We start from the raw sequence: 12592 nt of genomic DNA on the forward strand, positions 1-12592 counted from the left end.
ATTTTGGAATATTATAAGGGATTTGTTTGGCATTATAGAGCATGCAAAATCATGCACATGGGGGTCTTTTTTTAGAGTAAGAATACATGGTATATTTAACAAAGCAACAAAGGGTAAGTTAGGAGTTGGAGCCACCATTTTGTAAGTTTGGAAACTAGTAATTTTGTGAGAAGGAGAGTTATGAAAGGCAAGGTGGTACTAAGCAAATTGTCTTCTCATATAGATGATCGGACCAAGTATGTATCAATCTATGATGTTTGAGGGTTAGATAAAATTGGCAAAGGAGTAAAGACTAGGAATACCTGCCAATAATGGTTAGAGGCCTTATATCTAACAAGAACATGAAGGTGCAAGTGGGTCCCCTATTCTTCTCAATATGTATTAAAGATTGATCTTGCAAGAGGAGGATTTGAGTTCTTCTGAGAAAGTAAATTATTTGAGTCAAAGAATAATAACCAAGGAAAATAAGAATTATATGAAATTTATTTAAATTGATATAGTTAAAAAAATTCAATCAAGTGGACTGTTGGCTTGATGGGGCCTAACCCAGGTTCGGAGTTATTTAGCCAAACAAATCCCTACACTACTTTCCCTTTCGGCAACAACCCATAGACCCTAGAATGAGGTCTCACCTGAAGTAGTATGGGGGGATGCTAGAGCCAAGTTTCTGGACCCTTGAGATGTCTGAGGGGTTGATTTAGTCCAACTATGAATGGTTTCGCCCAGGTCACTTCGTGCACTACCCTAACCTGCGAGGCCTTTGCGATCTGTTATAATCACCTTCGTGTAGCCCTAACGACGAGCTCAGGTGCTTCCACACTGCCAAGGTAGCGATCTGTGCTATTTCCCCAAGTTACACCATGGATCTTACTTATCTTCTTATAACTGTCAGTTAACTTCGCGTAAACAGATACTTTATCTTATATTCACTTAATCAACACAATCATATATGTTTGCGCATCATATAAACATTATAAATGTAATTTATACCTAACACATTCAATGCAGAAAACAGTAAATAAATACACGGGAATGGTATAAAACTTCTCCTTATCAATGCTTCATTCGGTTATAGACTCAACCTGCCTTGCGCACTGAGTTACAGGGGTCCGCGCACTGTGCTGCGGACTACTAGGTCTCTACGCATTCAGTTGCAAAGCCTTCTCCTACCCTACAACCAAAGACTCAACTCTACACTTAGATGAGACTCAATTCTTCATCCTTCATTCATGACTTCCTTCTATCTTTTTTACAACTTAGAGCCTCGCTATATTTATACAATCCCATCATCTGTAGACGATGGGTAGATCTCTAAAGATGACATTACATTACAAAAATGAGGGCGGAGAACCCTATGACTCATTTAGAAGCTTGTGCTCCACGCCCACAAAATGCAGAGTCTTTACATTGAATTTAGTCAAAATCTAGGCTTTAAGCCCCAAAACTTCCCTTGGGGGATCCTACGCCCAACAGGCCCCCAATAGAAACATCGTGACTCACCCTCGACTCACTCTGTCGGTGTAGAGATCTTCACGTGGAGACCTCCCAATTTTGCCAAGACCGCTACAAGGTCGACGACACACTGAGCGGCTGCCTATTGTAGCTCTTGGGTGCGTTTTTCAGAGACTGATGTAGCTGAACTGCTGCCCTGAACCTCGTTATAGGCTTGCGCCTCCTTTCAACTTCTTGGAGTACTAAGACTTTTCTTTAGTCATCTAGGCAGACAGCTGAGCCACCCATGTATGGCTTCAACTAACTGTCGGTCACTTTTCCTGGGAAAGGTTCTCCGTTTAACATTACCAACTACACCATGCCTCCGTCTGTGACCTCCTTAACAACATACGGTCCCAGCCAATGCATTCTAAATTTTCGTAGCGATTTATCAAACTTATTGTCATACAGTAACACCAAATCGTTCACCTTGAAGGTGTGCAGCCTAATATGTTGATCGTGCCAGGCCTTTTCGCACTACTTTTGTACATGTTGGTGAAAGCCAACCAAAAATAGTTCTTCCTCGAGTTCCTCCAATAGCACGAGCCTCTCCTCCAGGGCTCTGCGGTCTGTCATACCTGTGAGCACTGCTATGTGTAGACTAGGCATAATGTATTCCATTGGCATTATGACTTCTACTCCATAGACCAACTGAAAAGGTGTATGCCCTGTTACTTTCTTGCACGTCGTCCTATAAGCCCATAATACTGTAGGTACATGCAAGTCCCAATCACTTTGTTGCATCTTGCATACTTTGATCAGCGTAGTCTCCATTACTTTCTTAAATGCTTCTACTATCCCCTTAGCTTGTGGGTGATATGGTGTGATTTTCTGATGATACACTTGAAAATCTTCTATCAGCATGTTTATCGTCTCATTCAAGAAATGTGTACCGTGGTCGCTCATCAAGATCCTCAGACATCCAAATTGTGTCAATATGTGTTCAAACAGAAACTTCGCGGCTATCATGACCGTGAAATATTTTACGGGATGCGCTTCTGCCCAAGGAGCCAAGTACTCTGTCACAGTGATAATATATCTCATGTCCATTTTTCCTTGAGGTTTGATAGGTCCTACAAATCCGATCACCCACTTTTCAAAGGGCTGCTGTGTCATTTGCAGATTCAAAGGCATGTTGTCCCTCCGTAATGATTTACTTGTTCTTTGACATACATCACAAGCCTTGCAATGAGCTTTTGAATCCTATTGAAGAGTCAGCAACCACAACCTTGCGCGAAGAAAATTCTACGCGGTCACTCTCCCTATATAATCTCTTCTCACATCACCCCCATGAGCGTCCACGAGGATATTTCTTCATTCAAATTCAGGTATGTACCTTCACAGTATCTCATCATTCCCCATCTTATATAGGTGCCCCGTAATGACAGAGAAATCTGCTATGCGCACCACTAGTTCCTTCTTCTGCTGGACGAAGTACTCTTTCAGCGTAGTTCCAATCATGAGAAAGTGGATTATATCTTCAAAATGTCCAGCCGCTATGCACGAAACAAAGATTTGTGCATCAGATAATCCTTCCTCCAAACTAGTAGGTTCCTCTCTTGTCTCAATGTGTGACAGGTGATCTAGTCTTGCGTTCAATCGTCCAGGTTTCACAACAACTTCAAAATCATATACTTGGAATAATAAAATCCATATGCATATGTGCCTCCCCAACGCAGGCTTATTAACCAAGTATTTTAGTGCAGAATTATCTGTATACATTTTGAAGTGTCCCCCTAGCAAGTATTGTCAATATTTATGGAGTGCATACACCATAGCCTGTTTCTCGCGTTCAGTGGTGGATAATTCTTTTCTTCTTTAGATAATCTGCGACTTGTGAATGCTATAGGGTGATCCAAGAATTCTCCACCATCTTGTGTTAATACTACCCCCAGCGCTATACTCGATGCGTTAACATGCACATGAAACACTTCCTCCCAGTTCAGGAAGACCAAGATTGGTGCAATGGCCATATTTTCTTTCAATACATCCAGGTTTTTCTTACAGTCATCATTCCAGTAGAACATGACATCTTTTTTCAACAACTTTTCCAACGGCGCGGTGACCTGGGCATAGCTTTTGATGAACTTCCTATAGTACCCTGTATGTCCCAGAGTAGTGCGCAACTGTTTCACACTTCACGGCGCTTCCAAATTCAGAATCACCACAATCTTCGCGGGATCTACCATCAGTCCCTGTCTGCAAACCACATGTCCCAACAGGTTCCCAAAAGGAACGAGGAACATACACTTTTTGAGGTTAAGCGCGATTTGGTATCTTCAGCAAGTATCCAACATCAAGCATAAGCTCGCTACATGGTGCTTAACCAACCCAAATACAATCCAATCATCAAAATAAACCTCCAAGAACTTGTGAATATATTCCTTGGATGCTACAAGAACCATGCACGAAAAGATGGTTGATGCATTCTTCAACCCAAATGGCATGATAGTGTATTGAAAGCAGCCCCACTCAGTCGCGAAGGTTGTCTTAGTCCTATCTTTTGGCACAATTTTAATCTGGTGGTACTCTAAGAACCTGTCAGTGAAATAATATGCTTCCCGCCCACCGACATTGTCCAACACCTCATTTGTGAACGAAGTTGGGAATGGATCATGTACACAAGCGTTATTCAATTTTATGAGATCCACGCATATTCTTATTTTGTCCTTCTGCTTCTTTTCCTGCACCACCATTGGACTTACCCAATCAGATTCTTCCACTAGCTCAATAATTCCTGCTGCGAGCATTTTGTCTAGTTCTATGTGTACCTTCTCCTTGTATTTCAGATTTAAGCGGTAAGGCCTCTATTTAATTGGCTTCGCATGTGGTTTTAACGTGATCCTCATCATTCCTAAATCTCTGATGGTTCCCTTTAACTCTGTAAACTTGGTCGAGAATAAGTCCTGGTACTCGCGGAGTAACTCAGCGACCTTATCCACCATCATGTCATCCCAGTTTTCACTGAGCATTGCAAACTTAGGTTCAACATCCATACCAATGTTCACCTACTTCGTTTTCACCGACGCGGCTATGTCAGGGTTCTCAATATGTGGTCCTTGAACCTCACGATGGCCTTCTGTTTCTAGAATGTTAATTTTCCTTAGATCTTCGTCTTCTTCTTTAGTAATTACATTATAACATTCCAGCATGGAGCTCAGCTAAGTAGCCCATTCAGGCTGAATCGATTCTACCAGATCCTGTGGTATCCTAAAGATAGCTACTTTTACCTCTTGTAGCGCTTCATCAATGTTGTCCCACCATATATCCTCAAAACTGAAGGTCATCATGAACCCTTCGCACAGGATATCCCATTCACTTGTCCCATGGTGGAGCTTTGTCTTTATATACCAATTACTGGGTATAACATCTAGGGTATGACATAACAGGTGCACCCACTCAGGTTGGGGTTTTTCTCCATAGACCTTCGTCCACTTGTCTAGGTGTGCATGTGGATCATCCTGTCCATCATACTTGTCTATTAGTTGCATCTTAGGCTTCCCAAACTGTGTGTGCATCAAAGATCCCTTTGTCCATACCACACCACCTCGCAGGCATAGTGCACAGTACCCAATTCAAGGCCTAGAAATGTTGCTTTTTCGGCACCTCCCTTTCAAACTTATCTAGGAAAGTATCTACCTCACTTAACCCATCATAAGTAGGCAGATCCCTCACTTTTGTCGATACACAACACAATGATCTTGTCATCATATTATAGTTCAACATGGTTACCTCGTGTAACTGGTTCTGCCATCGCTCTATCTCCTCATCAGAATCTGATGTACAGGAGCTTTCGTGCTCCCATGGGATCCATTTGTCCACAATGGGATTTACCCAATCTTTCTCTCGCATGGTTATTTTATAGATTAAGTCCAAATCATCGTCACTTTCATAGTCATGCACTGGCTCTGTATAACACAATCCTTCAGCAGGGTCCAAGGGTATAACTATGTGCAAAGACTTCTTCTCAAAAATCATCTTGTGCTTATTCAAATTAATCATCCCGTTCATGTCAGTGGCCCAATCAATTCCTAAGAGCATGGGGTAGGGATTGTTGTCATCAACAATCTCTATTACTTCAAAGTATGCTAGCGCACTCGCTTGTTCAATATCCACAGTGATTCCCTGCAATCGCCCCATGGGTATTATTTTCTGTTGGCTCGCTATTCGCCGCTGAATAGGAGACTATTACAGCATAGGCCTCCCCATGCACTCCCATGTCTGCTTCGGTAGAAGGTTCACGTCCGATCCTAAATACAGAATTACTTGGTCCATCTCATATTATCCAATCTGCACAGTTAACCTCATTTCTCTTCTCATCCTCATCTTATGCTTTCTAATCTTCCGGACTACGCGTGGTTCTCCTAGCACAGTACGAGTGCATCTATTAATGAGTTCTTGTAGTCCCTTTACAACCTTACTATCATGTAGTAGCTTCATGCATGTTTCTAGGAACGTCGTAAGCCTAGACGAGTCCATTTCCAGCTCCAGTCTATCTTTGCTTCCTCAAGTGGAGGCAGTAGCGAAGCTCTTTTTAGCTTCCATGAAGGTTTTCTTAGCGTGCTTCAAATCAAACTCTGCTTCTTTCATTGGAGCCTTGCAATCCCAAGTACTATCTTCAGGTTGTTTTCCTTTATCATCTCCCATTGTGATTCCACTTCAGAGCACAATGCTCACAATTGGATCTTCCTCACATAGCTCAAACCTCATCATCTGCAGGTTTTCAGTCGGGGGAGGTGGTAGTGCTCCCTTGTCGTGTATCCTATCTATCAACGTTAGACAATATTCCATCTCATGATCAACAAGGTATAGTATAGACATGATGGACACATTGGGTTCATACAATCATGGGCATAATGTCATGGACCTCCGCAATTGTATCATAGCAGCTGTCTATGACCTCTTCCAGGTCCTCCTCCACCTCGGCCTCATCTGCACCTCTGAAATCCTATTCACGCCACTCCTGCATTCTAGTATAGGGGCAAAATTTCAGCCTGAACTCTATAGGTGGGAGCTCTATCCATCATCAACTCATAGCTTCTACAAGTGTGCTCATCATTTCCAACCGATCTACAAAAATTACAGAACAATTGCTGTGAATTTTGAGTATACTTATGTAACAAATGGGAGTTGTCTGTAGTGTGTTTCCCTCCTATTTAACAAATAGCACACCACAAAGCAGCCATTACGCTAGGTCCTGCTTGTGCCTCCGGTCTTAACGACATTGGTCCTCCTCCCGCGAGGTAATTTTTGAACACTGAGTAGTGGTCCTTATCATGACCGTGACCCTTGCATTTTATGCACCACACCTCTTCATGCACTTCTGGTCGGGTTGTCTTGTCCTGTTTCAGACTCTACATCTCAAGGCATAAGTTTTTCAACTGGGCATGGATCTACTGAACTCCTAAGTTAGGATCCTGCATCGGTGTCTCATGCAGCCTCATCATGATCTCTAAGGCCTCTAGCTAAGTCAACTTCTGTTGCAATAGTGCACTGCTTAATTGTGGCATTAACGATGCTACAAACCATTCGCAATGTTGTCCATTTGTCTGATTCATATTAGCTTCGTGAATTGTACACTTCAACCTCTAATCCAACTCCCAAGGAGTTTCTCCTGGTAAATTCTTTGTTTAGCGCTACTTGGATATCCGTAATCGCTGCATTTGGATTAGCAGTGGGGTGCTTAATATACCAAGTCAGCACGCGAACCTGCAGAGCGCTGACCAGCATCGCTTTCTTTATATTATCATTTGTAACTCCCTGCGCTTCCCATATGTCTGTTGTCATGAACCAAAACTGGTTCGGATCTTCATTTCCTACTCCCTTGAACACATGCAACTTTATTGTGCTTGCCATATTGACCCGCGGTAGCGACGGAGGTGGTATGGGTGAAGATGGAGGTGAAGGTGGTGAAGCTGGGAGCGGTGTTGATCAGGGTGCTATGCACAAAATTCTCTCCCTTATCAAATGGATCGCACTTCGTGTAGAGACCTTCACGAGCTCTTCGTCATCCCCTTGCAAAGGTGAAATCAAAGGGCTATTCTCTAGTCCCTTACTTCCTTCATTTCTATAGGTTTTTTTGCTTGGCGTAGCTCTGAACATCAAGGTAATTACATAATCATCTTTTCACACAATAGCATTTTAATCCAAGTATTCAGAGACTTTACATACATATCTCGTGGTCCTTTCAAAAGTGTCGCTCTGCCTCACTATAGCTGACTGAAGTATCTACCACGAACTTAGTAATGAATCCTCCTATAATCTAATCGAGCCAGTGATCAACAGTGTGCGTGATCTTATCATCCGATACTTCCATTCTACGCACCAACTCTGGGGTCCGCACAATAGGATTGTCGAGTTTCCACCTTCCTTGGCTATTTGCTAGCTTCACAATCCACTCGTACGGTTTATTAGGGAAAGATGCGAAGAAGCTTTTGTGGATCTCTGTGTACAAGTAGCAGTCTAACCATTCTTATTTTGTCAGTTGTGGATTCCTATTCTCCTGCGCCTCGAACTCGTGAATCCTCCTATCCAACCAACCTTCAATTTCCTTCTTAGTTGTATTCCAATGAGACAACATCAAACATCTCTACGCAGATTTTGGTCCCGACAACAAAATCATTTGTTAGCTTGATGGGGCCTGACCTAAGTTCGGAGTTAATCAGCCATACAAATCCGTACACTACTGGCCCTTTCGGCAACAGCCCGTAGAGTGCTGACTGAGGTCTCACCCGAGGAAGTATGGGGGGATGTTGGAACCAAGTTTCCGCACTCTTGAGATGTCTCAGGGGTCAATTTAGTCCAACTTTGAATGGCTTCGTGCAGGCCACTTCGCGCACTTCCCTGACCTGCGAGGTCTTTGCGATCTGCTATAATCACCTTCGCGCATCCCCAACGAGGGTTTGAGGTGCTTTCACATTGCTAAGGTAGAAATCTTCACTATTTCCCCATGTTACACCACAGATCTTACATATCTTCTTATAACTATTAGTTAAATTTGCGTAAACAGATAATTTATCTTATATTCACTTAATCAACACAATCATATATGTTTGTGCATCATATAAAGAACATAAATGTAATTTATAACCAATACATTCAATGTAGAAAACAGTAAATAAATAGACAGGAATGGTATAAAACTTCTCTTTATTAATTCTTCAATCAGTTATAGACTCCACCTATCTTGTGCACTCAGCTACAAGCATTTGCGCACTCAGCTGCAGACTACTAGGCCTCTGCGCACTGAGCTGCAGAGCCTTCTCCTACCCTACGACCCAAGACTCGACTCTACACTTAGATAAGACCCAATTCTTCATCCTTCATTCATGACTTCCTTCTATCCTTTTTACAGCTTAGAGTGTCTCTCTATTTATACAATCCCATGGTCTGCGGACCATGGGTAGATCTCTAAAGCCCATATTACGTTACAAAAATGAGGGCCGACAACCCTATGAATCATTTAAAAGCTCACGCTCTGCGCCCACAAAATGCAAAGTCTTTACATCGTATTTAGTCAAAATCTAGGTTTTAAGCCCCAAAACATCCCTTGGGGGATCCCACAACCAACATGGATAACATTTCATGAGGATGAAAAGAAAAATAACATAAAAGATTGAAGTCCTGTAAGAGCTAGTGTCCATCCACCCAAAAATAATTGAGCCTTGAAAAGATTCTCATTAGTGAGAGATGGATCCATTGGAAGAAATATAAAGAAGTTTGCAAGAAAGGGTTTAATAAGGAGTAGTGGGGGCATGTTCTAGAGTGGTTGGAAATGTTTCCAATAGCCATTCAAAATTACGTCCAGAGGAAATTACATCCTATAAATATCACCTTTGGTAGATGTTATTTTCAACTAAGCTACTTTCATCTAATGTGTGAAAAATAATATTAATTTCTAGTTGCCAACCTTCAATCTAAAATCTATAACAATGTAAAGGAGACTTAAGGAAGTCTGCAAAATCTTGGGTCTAAGCCTTATTCCCTTCACATGTTTCTTCTTGCCACTAGATTTCTAGACATTGGACGATGAAAGATTTCAAGTTCCCTAGAAAATCAACCTCCATGTATCAAATGAAAATGACTAAGGGGAGATATTTGGATGCCTACTACTGAATTCCTAACCAAGCTACAATGTTTTTTTGTGACCTCTCAATGGAGGATATTAGTATGTTGATCTAGAGTTGTTTTAAATAGCCATTGAGTTACGACGATGGCCCAACTCATTTCAACTTAGTGAGTGATTGATAGATGTTTATTAAAGATAGTTACCAAATTTTCTATTTCCTAAAATGAACCATGAGCACAATAAAAAGAACCCTAAAAAAACATCCTCTTGTAAAATCTTATAGTGTTTGGAGTTGAGTGTGTGCATGCGAATTTTTCCAATCACATGTTTGACTTGCAAGATGTGGATATTGTTGTATTGTTATTTATTTGTTAATTAAAATAGGTGAGATTGTATCCTTTCATGAAAGAAAGAGGTACACATGCATAGGTGCATTAATTCCTTGCTAAATTATTATGTGAGCTCTCCATCTAATTGATGGAGTTTGAACCTATCACTAAATTTGTGTTACTTCATCCATATTGCTTGAGAGGCACAAGATGACGAGCATGTTGGTACTCAAAACTTCTCTTCTAATTCAATTTGAAAATGATGTAAGCTAACTAATTAGCTCTAATTCTTTTTCAAATTTAAAATCACCCATTTGGGAAAGGAGAGAAATAAAGAATTCCTTTTCATCCCTTTATCCACTATCTGACCTAATCAAACTTGTAGGAATGAATAACTAGCCAAACCACATAATTGTGGAGGTGCATAAAATTAATAACTATAAACTCACTCAAAAAATTACATATATTAATTAGAAAAATGCATATTCTTATTGGTTCCTTTAAGAAGGTTGCATCAATCTTATAGAATGTAAAAATGAGTAGTGCACAAACTACGAAACTATCCTTTTAATAGTCATCTGAATCAAATGCATATGAAAAATTTAACGAAATTATACGTTAGAAAATCAAAGACAATAGTGTAGAGGCATTGTTGATCCCATGTTGTTACCTTCAACATCATTTATACTCAATAAGGTTTTCTAGTTAACCAGTATATTATGAAATGGAGTATAGGTCCTAATGTGTGATCACTAATCTGTTTGTCTATTTTGAACAAGAGAGGTGACCAAAACAACTTTGTTATAATAATTAGCTACTGACCTACAACATAACAACAAATGATTATTTTTTATTCCAAAGGTAAATATTGAATAGGAATAAGAAAGAACCATGCAAAAGAAGAAATACCTTTTATTTTCAATGGAGAAGGAAAATGTGGCCTTGACTGAGTCACGAAGGAATGGTCAAATGGTGATAATGACTCTTATCCAAGCCTTCTGAGGGAAAGTCCTTTGCTATTTTTTTTTTGTTTCTCTTTGTCACTATTCGAAGGTTGCAAGCTTCCATAATGGTTAAAAAAATCTTTGAAGGAAAACTATGCTACCGCAATAAAAGTTCAAAAATATTGTCAATTCCCTTGAAAATTAGGCAATGTAACTTTTCGTTCAACTTCTCATATCAAATGGTTACCCATGTCTCTTACTGATAAGATTTTCTCGAGCTTAATAAAAATTGCTTCGAGTTATGAGTGATTGCTCAAGTCCATTAATAAAAATTGCTTCGAGTTATGAGTGATTGCTCAAGTCCATTATGGGTTTTCTAGAGGAATATGTCGAGGGTCTTGAAATATGAAAGTTCTTATTATTAAATTTCCTACAACTATGAACCTAACCCAAACTCGCAATTTTCCATTAGGTGAAATCTTCATCCATTCTTGCATCATTAATTATTATAGATGGTGGCTTTCAACATAAACATGTGGCTATCAAAGGGACTATGCAAATCAAACAAAATCGAAAGGTTGACTTTATACAGTGGAAGAAGACGCACTTTATGATTACTTTTGGAGACTAATTATTTGTCATAGGTAGCCTTTATCATGGTGATCGAGTGAAATTTTTTCGTGTGAACACTTATAAAGTTGTGCGAGTGATTTTCGGTTCATATCCTATACAATATTTTCTACACGAAAAACAAATTAAAAAATAGTTTTGAAGGGAGTTATAAGTGATTTCATCGATAATTCTTGTAGGGTATTGAGAAAAAAACATTTAACACGTAAAATAATTGATGTAGTCTTTATTTAAGTTTGTATTTTTTGTTTATTATTGAGAAGCTACATTTAAATCATAATAGGAATGGTCTTCACTTGAATTTAGTTAGCCTACATAAAATGATATAAGTTGTGCTTAGTAGGTGTGTTTCCGGAGTTAAATTTTCTTAAACTCTAAAAAAAAATTACTTTCTTATATATAGTTGTATTTGGGTATAGTTGAATATGATTGTTTCATTGATATCATGGATTATTCATTTTAGAGAAACTTGCATCCATTAGAGGCCGGATCATAAGTGGATCATAATGGATGATGTAAATGACTTATTAATTAGAAAACATGGACATCTCGTTGAACATGACATTATGCTCCATAAATATTAATGATAAGGGTACTAACCATATTTCATATTCTTTATTTTGTGACGTGTGTGGAAAAGGGATCATTGTTTAAAATATTTAAATATTAACGCGAATACGGGGTTTTCGGTTAATTATTGCATAATTAATAACTTTATAGATTAGATTGAGCAATATATAAACTAATATTGACGTAGAAAATATAACTGTTGGATTCTACGTTGCCCTGAAGGTAGGATTGTTTTATGATTCCTTTTTAGTTAGGCTATTATGAAATAGATGTTGTTTTATCATTGGAATAGATTGTTGTTTAAGTATGGAAATCAAATTATTTAGTTATGCCGTAAGGATATTTTTTAGAATAATTCTCTTGTGTACCATTTTGCATCATCAAATGAAATGTTAAATAATTGAAGATTTATACACTGCAAGATTAATAATTAGTAGTTAAGATAAAAACTAATAGTTAGAGCACTTAAAAATAATAATAATTAGGATGTCAACAATAATTGTTAGGGCAAAAACTATATATAACATTTTTTTCGCTTTTTCTCTCGCTTTAATTTTTTT

The sequence above is a fragment of the Pinus tabuliformis genome, chromosome 9 (assembly GCF_031772625.1).
Source record: "Pinus tabuliformis cultivar Carrire ecotype Pingquan chromosome 9, CPIR1, whole genome shotgun sequence".
Classification (NCBI taxonomy): Eukaryota; Viridiplantae; Streptophyta; class Pinopsida; order Pinales; family Pinaceae; genus Pinus; species Pinus tabuliformis.